This window comes from Podarcis liolepis (genome assembly GCF_965112155.1).
Source record: "Podarcis liolepis genome assembly, chromosome: 11".
NCBI lineage: Eukaryota > Metazoa > Chordata > Lepidosauria > Squamata > Lacertidae > Podarcis > Podarcis liolepis.
In genome coordinates, this window is record NC_139565.1 from 30595579 (window position 1) to 30608637 (window position 13059).

Consider the following 13059-nt stretch of genomic DNA (forward strand, 5'->3'; position numbering starts at 1 on the left):
CATCCTCTGAGAATGTACAAGAACTATGTACCTTATGTTATCCACTCACATTGTTTTTTCATTTGTCAGCTGAAGGGATAAGAGAGCACCCAAGCAAACAGAAATCAAGAACTGTAGCTCCTTCAGAATCCGCACCCCTAAAATTTCTTACCTCAACCATTGGTACTGAATCCCTGGCCTATCTGGCAGTAAGTCAGTATGTCCAAAGTCCAAAGTTCAAGCCACACAAGCAAAGTGCAAAGGTCAGGAAACACAATACAGGGTCAGCCCAAGTAGCCAAGTCTGAAGTCCAGCAGTCAGGACACAGTCCAGAGTCAAACTCAAAGCACAGTCCCGTAGAGGTCGAGAAACACCAAAGTCAACATCCACCAACATAGGCAGTTGAGCTGACACAGCCCCTTAGCTCTGCTTCCCTTCTGTGTTTTGTATGCTGATTGCAGCATCTGAGCTTGATGAGGCAGGTGACCCTCACCTGTTCCAAGCCTACTCCAGCTGAGGAATCACACCCCTCCTCCCAGAGTTAGCGAGCTCCACCTGGCCAGCTAGGGAGCTGGGCTGTGGGCCCTTGTCTGCCTCAGCCTCCTAGAGTGTCCCTCCCTCTGCTCCCTACGCCCCAGAACCCACTGTGTTCATGGAGACAGGGGCCCCTCTGGGTCTGGTGATGGGTCCTGCTGCTCTGGTTCCTGTGCATTGACCCCCTTCCCCTAGCTGTCACCCTGTGAGTACTTCCTTCCCCATCCCCTGCTTGTCCCAGTCCTGGCCAAACCCCTTGCCACGATCCTCTTCCTGCTCTTCTCCCTCCTCCTAATTTGTATACAAATGCTACTACCAAAATATGAAAAATTATTTTTACTCCACCAAGGGCTTTTCAGTACTATGGTCTTATTCTTACAAGCTTTGTCACTTTGTTTACCCACAGTTGAAGCTTTCCTATTTTTCTTTCTTTCTTTTTTGTAATCATCACCATTCATGTGATTCATGTGAGATCACAGGAATAGATGCAACACATTTTATATTCTACCAGGCTCTAGGTAGATCTTCCTGCAACAAAAGACCACAAAAGTCACCTTATGTGGGAAAGGAATTGGCTGTGCAAATCCAACCTGAATATGTGCACAAATAGAGCCGTGTTTCCAATCAATGCCCGATATGAGGCACAGTCATTGATCTACTGCTCCTATTGCCATATCTTATACAGATTATTTAAAAGTGTGCTCCAAAATGATGAAAAGTGGTCAGAAAATATTAATAGAAGATTCAGGATTTGCTCTGATTGGACTGATTTCATGTATATTTCTAATTTTCTGATACAAAAGATGACTGGTGAGTTGTAAAATGCCCAGCGAAGAAGCTTTATATGTGTGTGTGGGGGGGGATGAGTCTGTACACATACTTATCACTCTGCATATGCTTGTACATTGATAGTATTTACTTTGATACTTTTGCAGTTAGTAGAACTGCAAGCTAATAATCCAAAATTGTTTAAGGATCCAATGTTTGCTAAGCACACTTCGCTGGAAGTAAACCTCACTGAACCCAGTGGGACTTAATTCCAAGTAAACATACATAGAACTGTGCTGTGTTATTTTGCAACAATATGTTTAATTCCTACTTTATACTCTTTTGTACTCCAGCTCTAGTTTACTTTGCAGACGCTTGCCAATGGCCATCAAGTTTATATACCCACAATGGTACCAAATGTTCCATGTAAGTGCCACTATCTTATACAAGTTCTCTATGCCACATTTCTTTAACTTTCTAAACCATCCAAATCAGGGACCCTGAAACTAAACCAAAGTCCTCATTGTGATTTTTGAGGAGCCACGAGAGTTGCAGAGCAGCATCTCTAATCTAAGAGAGTCAAAGAAAGAAAAAATCCTTTCTGCTTTTACACTAAAGGGGTTGTGGGAAAAGGACTTGAGGTCTTTCTTCTTAACCTGTCACTCATCCCAACGCAGCTTTCCATAAACCTTGGCTTCAACCTAAGAATGATGACGTTCCCTGCTATCGTAGTATCAGATGCTCTTTGAACCTTGTATTGACAGAAGAACAAAAGGTGTTTACAGAAGACATGCCCCCAAAATCACTTCATAATCTTCCTCAGTACTGCTCACATCAACTTTAAGGTCAATTCAGTCAGACTACTTGATGCTAAATCTTCTGACAATGCTTAATAGCAGTGAAAGGATTGTAGAATATTTTTAAATTGTTTGCCTTTTGTGAGATATTTCTGAACATGTGCCACTCTGCAACACATTTTTCAAAAAAAGTTTGCCTAAATAACTTTTAAACAACTATTACATAAATGTATCACCATTTGTCAAAAATCAAGTTATCATTCTGCACATCAGTGTGCAATTACTATTTGTGTTCAAACAAATTAACAATTCAGCACAACCCAAGAAGTTATTTTATTATTATTTTTGCTTTCCATAACTTTACTTGTACTTATTGGAAGGACAGATCGTGAAGCTGAGGCTCCAATACTTTGGCCACCTCATGAGAAGAGAAGACTCCCTGGAAAAGACCCTGATGTTGGGAAAGATGGAGGGCACAAGGAGAAGGGGACGACAGAGGATGAGATGGCTGGATGGTGTTCTTGAAGCTACCAGCATGAGTTTGATCAAACTGCGGGAGGCAGTGGAGGACAGAAGTGCCTGGCGTGCTCTGGTCCATGGGGTCACGAAGAGTCGGACACGACTAAATGACTAAACAACAACAACAACAATGATCGCATAGTTGGAAGTGGAATATGAAATTCCAAACTTTTAGTCCCTGGCATTCAAATCACCACCCTAGATGAACCAATGCAAGATCCCATTCCTCTGCAAAAAATCTGCTGCATTTCTTGTCCTTTCTGGCTTTAGAGTCCTTCAAATGTCCCTTGTGACCGAGGCAGGAAATGCACCACCAAATGGACATCTACCGAATTTATTTCTATTCTTTAATTATTGCATTTGTATCTCATCTTTTTTCCACCAAGGAGCTCTAGGTGGTTGTGGCGATCACACAGACATTTAACTGTCTATTGATCTATTGGAAATGTTGGAAATGTAACAGAACAAAAGGTACGTTATACCACATGTGGTGGACCTGCCCAAAGATTAAAACCTTTTGGGACATGATCCATGACGAAATAAAAAAAATGATAAGGATATCACACACACAAATGGCAGAGGGATATCTATTAGGAATTCTAGATAAAGATATCTCAAAAGATAAAACTAACTTATTTCTATACGCAACAACAGTGGCAAGAATTTTGATTGCTAGCTATTGGAAAGAAGACAGCATCCCAACAAAAAGAGAATGGTTAGGGAAACTTTGTGAGTACCTGGAATTAGCAAAATTGACGGATATAATAAGGAGAAAATCCAAAACTATGGTTATGAAGCAATGGGAGTGCTTAAATGATTATTTACAAAACCAGGGCTCAACCACAAAAATCTGGTTGTGTTTAGAATAATCTTGTGCATAATATAAAAAATACAAAGTGAGACATTAAGGTAATCCAAAGGGAAAATATGAAGAACAGAGGCTCTGACAAACGGATTATTAAAAATGTGTGAGGTAAACGGTGGAAGTCTTCTTTTTTTTAATAAAAAAAACAACAATTTATTTAAGGTAGATAAGGACAAGATGAAATTATACAATTGAATATAAATATAGATGGGAAACGGCTATGTATTGTGAGTACTTATCTACTTTTAAAAGTTTTCACTTATGATCTTTTTCTTTTTCTTTTTTATTCTTTCTTTGTTCTTTTTTTCTGATATCTTATCTTTCATTTCACTGCTTTATTGTGAATTGCATTTTATAGAGGTATAAATAACTATAAATACGAAAACAGACAAAATATTCTCTAATTCTTTTTCCTTGGTTAGATGTATTTTCTTTTTCTTTTGTTTTTTCTTTTGTTGTGAATATATATGTTTTCTAATTTATACTTAATAAAAAAAAAATTATTTAAAAAAGCTGTCTATTGATCCCTGTGCCACCACTGTGCTCGCTTCCCTGCTGCCACCAACCAGTTACTCTCTGGGAAAACACTGAGTCCAGTCAGTCGTTAAAAGTGAACCAAAAAAACAAGTTTATTTTACAAACATTAAGAAGTTTATGGTTTCTCAGATAATATTCCTGTCAGTATCTTAAATTTAGTTTCTTTACCGGCCTATACCTTCCTAATACCTTCTGACTGATTATCTCAACTGTTTGACTGACTCCTCTTAACAAATTCTCTCACTCTCTCCCACCAGACTAGCCCAACCCACAGACTTTTCTTATCTCTAATTCCAGACTGTCTTCTCAACAACTCTAACTCCCGAAAAAACCCCTCTGTGCATAAACCTTATACACAGTTAACTCTGCCCCCTGGGTTCCCATTGGTTAGTCATTTTACAATTAGTTAGCCCTTTCCCTATGAACCCAGTATGATGTCACACACATAGGAGGGCAAACGCTGCAGTGGTTGAGAGTGGGCAACAGGTCCCATGGCTGAGTGGGGTATTTGAATCTCAGGTTAATAAGAATGCTAATATGTTACAGGCTGTTGGGTTAGGTTTTTGCATTCCTCTAAAAAGACCCAAATGAATCCTATTAGTAGTCATTAGCCATGATGACCAAATGTTCTGATTACCAAGTACTGAGTCTCAGCCAAAGATGGCAAATACAAATACATACCATCATACTTTGCCTAAGGAAACACCCCTTACCTGAGGTTATTGGAGGAGATTATCAGCCTCATGCAGTGCTTTTTTCCTGGAGGGACGCAGGGGTACGCATACCCCTAAACATTTTGTGAATCTAACGGGAGAAGAAACTAATTAAAAAATAATAAAATAGTTTCTTCTCTAGCACGGTGAATCGTCAGTTCCATTGCTATCCCTGATGGCAGCTTCATTTCCTGTCATGGTGTTTCCTGAGTCTCAGATGGAAGTGAGCATTTAATGTGTGAAGTAGGAGTTGGAATCTAGCACAGTGATTGGTCAGTTTTGTTGTTACCACCTCCGATGTCGGCTTCATTTCCTGAGTCTCAGAAGGAAGCAAGCATTTAATGTGTGAAGCAGTGTGGAATGTGGAAGTGTGGTGCTTTACTGATGAAAATTTGAGGGGCAGTATTTCACTATGAGTAGGAAAATTACTATTTTTCATCATCATGAGGTAATGCATGTTCTTTGCACTTTTGTCCATTTACTGTATTTATTTTTCCTGATTTGAACTACAAAATGGTATTTTCTTGAGTGAAAATGAGAGTACCCCTAAAAAAAATTTTAAGAAAAAAACCCTGGCCTGATGTAGCATGGCAGTATTTATGGCATCAATGAATAAATATATGAGAGCTGTGTCAAAAAAAAAAAATTATGTGCTTTCTTAACCATTCTCCATCAACTGATGAGAAAAGAAATTGTATTAAAAATTAGCAAAGCAGAGAGAAAATGTTGATGAAATTTTCATGGTGGTATAGGGTTTCTGTTGTGCTTACCTTGCTTTCAAGATGGCCAAGACCTCTGAGTCTTTCATTCTACCAGTCATATCTCCAGTGGCCTACTTCTACCGCCTTCCTGGGTTCCTGAGCATCCTGTCTCAGGTGACCTTTCATGTTAGTATGAGATTGCAGAGAGGCTGTATACTGTGCACCTAGAAATCAGTGCGGAATTAAAAGGGGGGACAAACAAAAGGAAGAACTTTCCTTAAAAACAAAATCAGCGTGCCCATCTATTATCGATGGAGGAGAAATTCAGTTCATCTCAGTTCACATTTGAAGGCAAACCTACTCCATTTGTACTTCCTGAAACAACACGTGAACCAAAATTCAGCTATCTTTAATATTTGCACTTCTCCAAATTTTGCAATATAGCTCTCTAGACAAGTAATGTGTACTTGTACCCTACCCTGCTACCACCACCAATCTGGTGTATATAGTAACCATCCTCCCCTAACTTATCATGTTGCTTCAATTAAAGTCCAGGCGAACACGTCATCAGTTGGTAGCGCATGAGACACTTAATCTCAGAGTTGGGGGTTCAAGCCCCACATTGGGCAAAAGATTCCTGCATTGCTGGGGGTTGGGCTCTATGACCCTTGTGGTCCCTTCCAGCTCCCTTCCAGTTTTATGATTTCTATGAACTCCTCCCATGAGGGTTTTCAGCCATGGTTGGGTGCAAAGTGCACAATAAATGTTTCATGGAAAGAAAAACACACAATTTAATTTAATTTATATACCACCCTATACCTGCAGCTCTCACCTCACAGTGTTAAAGAAAGCTCAACCCTGAACCCATCAAAATCCAAAGCACCCTGAGAATGTGGGAGAAAAACAGAAGCCTCTTTTGCAAGGGGAGAAATTGGAGGATATGTTTCAACATAAAGCTAAAATTAACATTCATCAGCTTAGGAAAGAAGCAAAGAGGCCAAACTACTTCTGCACAGAACATCCCTCTCATGCTGACTGCCCCCTCACCCCCGCCAAACTGTTTCTGAAATGCAGTGACACTTTAAAAGAATCTTTGGAATATTCTAAGGGCAGATGGTGAGAGTATAACACTCCGAAAATGTGCAGGTGGTGCTCGTGTTCCCTTCTGGATTGAAGCCAATGGAGGTAATCATTTTAGGATCGTTTTAGAATTATGGGCAATTTCTATGCTGTTCACCTGCCTCACCTCTTCTGTAACATAAACACGGATAATTCTCTGTGCTCTTCTCATGACTTCAATGGTTCTCAAAGTTTAATAATTAATGAACACTATATTCAATAATAGTAAACAGATATATATTTTTTAAAAGACAAAAACAGTGTATCAGGACCATCTTTCAGACATAATGTTTTCAAACCAAGCAACGCCTAACATTTTAGATCTCTGAGCCAACTATGTTCATAAGACGGTATTGATTTGTAGAACATGACTTAAAATCTCAGCAATCGCTGAGCAACCCATGAGGAGCTCTTGAAAACTGAATGTATGTATGTAACTAGACATCTCAATTTAGCAACCAGACATACATTAAACAGCATTAATAGCCAGGCACTTAATGGATCAATTCCCACTGTTTGTGTAATGTGGAAATAAAAAAGGCTTATTAAATGACAAGCTTTCCCTGGTTTGTGCTAATTAATTATACACTGCATCTGACTGCTAATTTAGTGGGAAAATGCAGCCCAAAACCATGGTTTCTGCTTGAACTTTGCCTCAGATCCACCTAATTCAGCACAGAGTGCAGCTGCGACCCGTCTCTGAACAACGGCAGTATTAAATTAGAGCACAAGGCCATCAATTTAATAAGTACTGTACCAGGTAATTTGAATAAGGACAGTATTAGTATTCTGCTGGTGCACATCTAAAAGCAGCTGACCTTTCAGATCAGAAAAGATCCTTGAACACATCAAGTCGAATCAGAGAACACAGTAATAATCTGACCATGTTAAGAGTGTTAAGAGAGACTTGCACATCCCTAAACCTGCAACTGTATATCAGCTTGTTCTGCAGTATATAATACAAACAAGGTTCTAAATAGAACAAAGGTAATGCAAAAGGTACTTTCAGTGGCACATTTGGAAATGCTCCTTATTACCCTGATTTATGGAGCAAAGAATATAAAATTAATCAATGCACATAAAGAGGCATTGTGAACACCCAGATAACTATTCAGCAACTTTTCAGCACAATTTAGTACCAGGCACCTCTGTGGGTATCTTGCAGTAAAGAGTCCAACATATATATTATCTTATTACTATATTTCTGTAAACTGAAGGAAAAGAAGATGGACAAAGCCAGATAATGCTTTTCAGCTAATTGGCAACTTTTCCAAGGGTTTACAGCTATAATAAAAATTCTCTACTAAAAGGCTTTCGGTATGCAGACTCAAAGGTATGCGTGAACTAATCCCCTATAGTCTGTCAAGCTGTCTTGAAATACTCACAAGCAGGGTTTGCCAAAACGACACACTCACCAGATCTACATATGCTGTTGGGATTTTATTTTTTGTTCACTTACAGCACCACCCCCATCTCATCTGCCAACTACTTTCTCAGCTCAGGAGGGCTTAGTGATTTGTTGCAGAGAGCCAGCAAAACAAAAACAAGAACTCGGTGCGTACCTGTTGGCTCTTCAGCGTGTGTAAATGATTGCTCTTTAACCACCCTGGGATAGATATTATGAAAGGCAGCCTATAAATGCCTCAAATAAATAAAATAAAAGTTATAATACCGGAGCAAAAGAGTGTCTCCAGTGACTGAACAAGCCATAGTGACAAAGTATGCTGACAGAGTAACAAAATGGTTTCTGTGATAGATGCTATGTTGTCCACCCTGGTTTTCCATTCAATTCCATTGAGGAGAAAGATTTTCATGCAGAAGAGGGCCTACATAATATACAGTACTGAATGACAGAAGGCTCATGTGCTCATCTGAGCACATATGGATCTCTGGACAGCAGACCCTCCAAGCGTCCCTATTTTCCAGGGACAGTCCCGGATTTACAGAAGCCACCCCAGTTTCTGATTTGATTCTGGAATGTCCCTTTTTCCCTTAGGATGTCCCTATTTTCATCAGAGAAATGTTGGAGGGTATGGAGTTATGTGACACCAGAGCCAAGGAGATAAGTAATTATACAACCTTTAGAAGACACCTGAAGGCAGCCCTATTTAGGGAAGTTTTTTAATGTTTGATGTTTTATTATGTTTTTATGCATGTTGGAAACTGCCCAGAGTGGCTGGGGCAACCCAGTCAGATGTGCGGGTTATAAATAATAAAATTATTATTATTGTTGTTGTTGTTATTAACATACAATAGGACATCCCTATTTTCCTTGGAAAAACATTGGAGGGTACATAACAATTTAGTTCCTGGCATCCACATAATTTTGTTATACAACAGCCACAATCCCAAATATCCAAAAACTCACAAATACATTAGAGCCTACATCTTCAGAATAATGATTTCCACAATGGGTTACGAATAGTTAATACATCGCACCACTTTTGAATCCTAAAGTATACATGGATGGTGTCTGAGCTGGCAGTGCCTAATCAGGAAAGAAACTGTGGTGTTCTGGTGGAAATCTCACAGGGCTTGTGTGAGGCAGCTATGAAAATGTTAGAAAATTCCATGCTAGAGAAGAGTTAGAAAAGGGACTGAAAATGAAACTGTCAATATTGTAATGTCTTCATGCAAACCTATAGTGCGATCACACTTGTAATCCTGTGGATAGTTCTGTTTCCTGCATCTCAAAAAAACACACAAAAAAACCAAAACACCTTACTGTAGAGCTGGAAAAAATTGAGAAAAAGGCACCCAAAATTATCTGGAGAAAGTACTGTATGAAAAGAAATGTTATGTTTGGTGAATGGCAGTGGGGGAAGCATGATGTGGAGAAAGTAGTGTTATATTTTTCTTCCTCAATGCTAGAACCTGAAGGTCATCCAAAGAGACTAAATGCTGGAAGATTCAGGGCAGACATACGGTATTTTTTGCACCATAACACTCACTTTTTTCCTCCTAGAAAGTAAGGGGAAATGTCTGTGCGTGTTATGGAGGGAATGCCTACGGGTGGTGGTGGGAATCTGCTGCAGTCGTGAGCAGAGGACCCATGGTTCCCCTTCCTTCCCTCCTCCGTGGTTACAAAGCATGGATCCACATGGATCCTCAGGATTTTTTCATTGGGCTACTCCAAACTCACTGTCAGATCACATGTCTGTGGCCACAGCATGAACCACAAAAATCATATATCCACTATTTCATTTAGAATATTTTTTTTCTTGTTTTCCTCCTCTAAAAACTACGTGCGTGTTATGGTCTGGTGCGTGTTATAGAGCAAAAAATACGGTAGTTAAATTGTTGACTTTTCCTACCAGGAGATGCAGTGATAGATACCAACTTAGATGGCTTTTAGAAGTGATTACACAAATTCATGGAGGGTAAAGCTATCAACAGCTACCAATTATGATGGCTATATGCCACCCCAGGATCAGAGGCTGAAAGTCTCTCAATACTGGAATGCAATACTCAATGCTGGAAAACAACCGCAGGAGAGGGCTATTGCTTGTTGGTCTCCCACAGGCATCTGCCTGGCAGCTGTGGGATATAGGGGGATAACCTAGATAGGCCTTTGGGAGGATTTGTAAGCTCTTATTAAGTTCTGAAGGAACAAAACAAAGCAGGGGAAAGTGAAAGAGTTTTTATATGCAGATGTCAGGACACCTTCATGGTTATAGATTATGTGCAAATCCCAGTTTATAAACTAACTTTCTTACCTAGGAGAGCTTGCTGTAAATAAATATAAAAGTGTTTTTTAACAACAACTATTACTACTACTACTACAACCAACACTGAATTTGTACAAATGATCTCTTTAACTGAGACACGCTTTTAATAAAAAGGTTATTGTTATAAACAGAAGTCAAGAGAGCTATGTTCTAGTACAGAAAAGACACACTACCTGATCTTTCCATTAAATTTACACCACATAAAAATGGAGGATAAGCGGGACATGACTCATTCATGAATAGAGTCCTTAGTCTGATTTGTGGCAGTGAGCATGGTGTCACAGGCATACTTATTGCTAGGAATGTATCAAATTACCTTTGCTGCAATTATTAAAATTCTTTCTCCACCTTGCAAGTGAACTTAATTTCAAGTGCCAAGAATCTCCCTGGTGAGTTTTCCCCCATCAAATATTTCATAACTAAAACATTAAATACATCTGCTAAAAGAGGACAAGTAATAGTATAATCCATTTTATTTTTAAAAGGCATGCAATTTCAGAAAGTACTAATACTAATAATATAACCACCTACTTTAATGGGGCTCTGTATAATACTGCACCTGCCAATCTGCTTATCCATCTAGCACCCACAAGACCTTTATAGAAATGTAGCTCTGTACAATTGGCACAGAGCCTTAACTAAAGGTAGAAGGTTTTTTGTTTTTGTTTTTAAGAGAGTATTAAAGCATTTTAAATAGCAGAGTAGAAAATCATAAACAGTGAACTAGATCTCATGATTTGAGGCAAGGTTTTCTATTGAGACCATTAGTCCATTTGACCTGGAAGTACTGAAGTCTCAGTAACTTGGACTGACTGCAGTGTTTCAAGGCCTTGGAAATCTTCTCTAGGCAGCTACCTCAAGCAGGTACTGTATCTGCAGATATACATGCATAGCATATATGTCACCCAAAGTCAACAGGCAACAAGAAAAAACCGGTCAGTTCAGGGCTTTGCATAAGTGGTCCAAACCACTGAGCCTTTTGGGCTTGTCAATCAGAAGGTCAGTGATTTGAATCCCTGCGACAGGGTGAGCTCCTGCTGCTCTGTCCCAGCTTCTGCCAACCTAGAAGTTCGAAAGTATGCCAGTGCAAGTAGTTAAATAGGTACTGCTGCGGCGGGAAGGTAAACGGCGTTTCCGTGCGCTCTGGCTTCTCTCATGGTGTTCCGTTGTGCCAGAAGTGGTTTAGTCATGCTGGCCACATGACCCAGAAGCTGTCTGTGGACAAATGCCGGCTCCCTTGGCCTGAAAGCAAGATGAGCGCCACAACCCCATAGTCGCCTTCGACTGGACTTAACCATCCAGGGGTCCTTTACCTATCTGCATATTTCAAGCAGTTTTGGGATACTGCAGCTTTTTTAGCAGAAGCAAGGGGGAAGTATCACTAGTTCTCCATTTCAAAGCTTTCTCCCAGCTGAATGTTCACAGGAGGATTCGAGATTCATGTTTGAACACATGTCTGCAACGCAACAGGGGGAACAGCATATGCAGGAGGGCAATTTGGAATGGGGAAACAACATGTAGGGGAAATGCTGAACATTTCTCCCCCCTCCCCTTGCTTTTTCCACCAAAACTATGTGTCCCAAAATTCCTATTCCTTATTAAAAGACCTGGCAGTTCATAAATATACACACCTATATGAGTAACACCTATTTAAGTTCACAGAAGGGTTTGAACCCAACTCTACGACTTGTTAGCTGTCTCAGAAAAAAAACAAGATCTACTAAGGGCCAAATTAGATTGCTATTTTATGTTGGAGCTCCTTCTTTGGAGGCCCCAACATAATTTCCCATTTATGAAATCATCTATATGAGAGACTTGGACTGTGGCCAGCACAAGGGAGGAGGCCTAGCCCCTTCGGCCCACACACCATAACCTCTCTCTCTCTCACACACACACACACACACACGATACCATTAGTCACAAAGAAGCAAACTTGTGGGCTTCAGTATTTAAGCTCATATCCCCACCACCACCCACTCTGGAATAGCTCAGTTGATAAAACAGGAGACTCAGGGTTGTGGGTTCAAGCCCCACGTTGGGCAAAAGATTCCTGCATTTCAGGGGGTTGGACTAGATGACCCTTGTGGTCCCTTCCAACTCTGCAGTTCTCTGATTTTAACAGCAGCTCTGTGAGGTTGACCTGGATCATAGGCTCATGCAATATTCAGGGGAAGGGGTAAGAGTCCTGCCACTTCCACTATGACCCTGGTCGAATATCATCTTCGGTGCTCTAAAATAATGCATAGTTTACCTTAACATTTAATCCAATCTATTCATCAGTCAATTAAATAATGCCAAGTTTTCAATTGATTGTTGTTTGAGAATGTTGTTCTGAGAGCCACATTGGAATTATAACACAAATTGGAGGATTGCTGGTGATTTGCATATTTAATTGGATATGTTGCTTATATTTTCACAAATGGCAGAATCCAAGTTATAGTGAGCAAGATGCATTAACAAATAACCCATTTCCCTTAAACTAGTGTTACATACTGCAGTTGCCTGCAGCTGTTCAACATAAGTTAACCATGAAAAAAAAATAACTGCAATCCTGTCCACATTTACTTAGGAATAAATCGGATTGAACTTAATTGGAAGTCCTTCTAAGCCTCGTTTCTGTGCCCAATAAACATGGGACGCGTTTGTCCTGTGGCGCTGTGGCCCGCAGATTGCAGCAAAATACTGGGCAAGGTTTTGCCCAGTATCTTCTCTGTGTGATGGGCTCATGGTAAAAAGCTGCCTCATGAGCCCTTGCTGAATAGGGGAGGGGAAAGCCTATATAAGGCTCCTTCCCCTGGA

General features: G+C 40.1%; 1 long non-coding RNA gene across 3 annotated transcripts in view; it reads right to left on the reverse strand.

The window, feature by feature from the left end:
- Window positions 1-13059, reverse strand: part of LOC310688738 — a 474996-nt gene that overhangs the window by 401022 nt on the left and 60915 nt on the right. For all 3 annotated transcript variants that reach the window (XR_014517114.1, XR_014517115.1, XR_014517116.1), the window contains one exon: window positions 5483-5637. This is a non-coding gene — a long non-coding RNA (uncharacterized lncRNA). The remainder of the gene's footprint in view (window positions 1-5482; window positions 5638-13059) is intronic.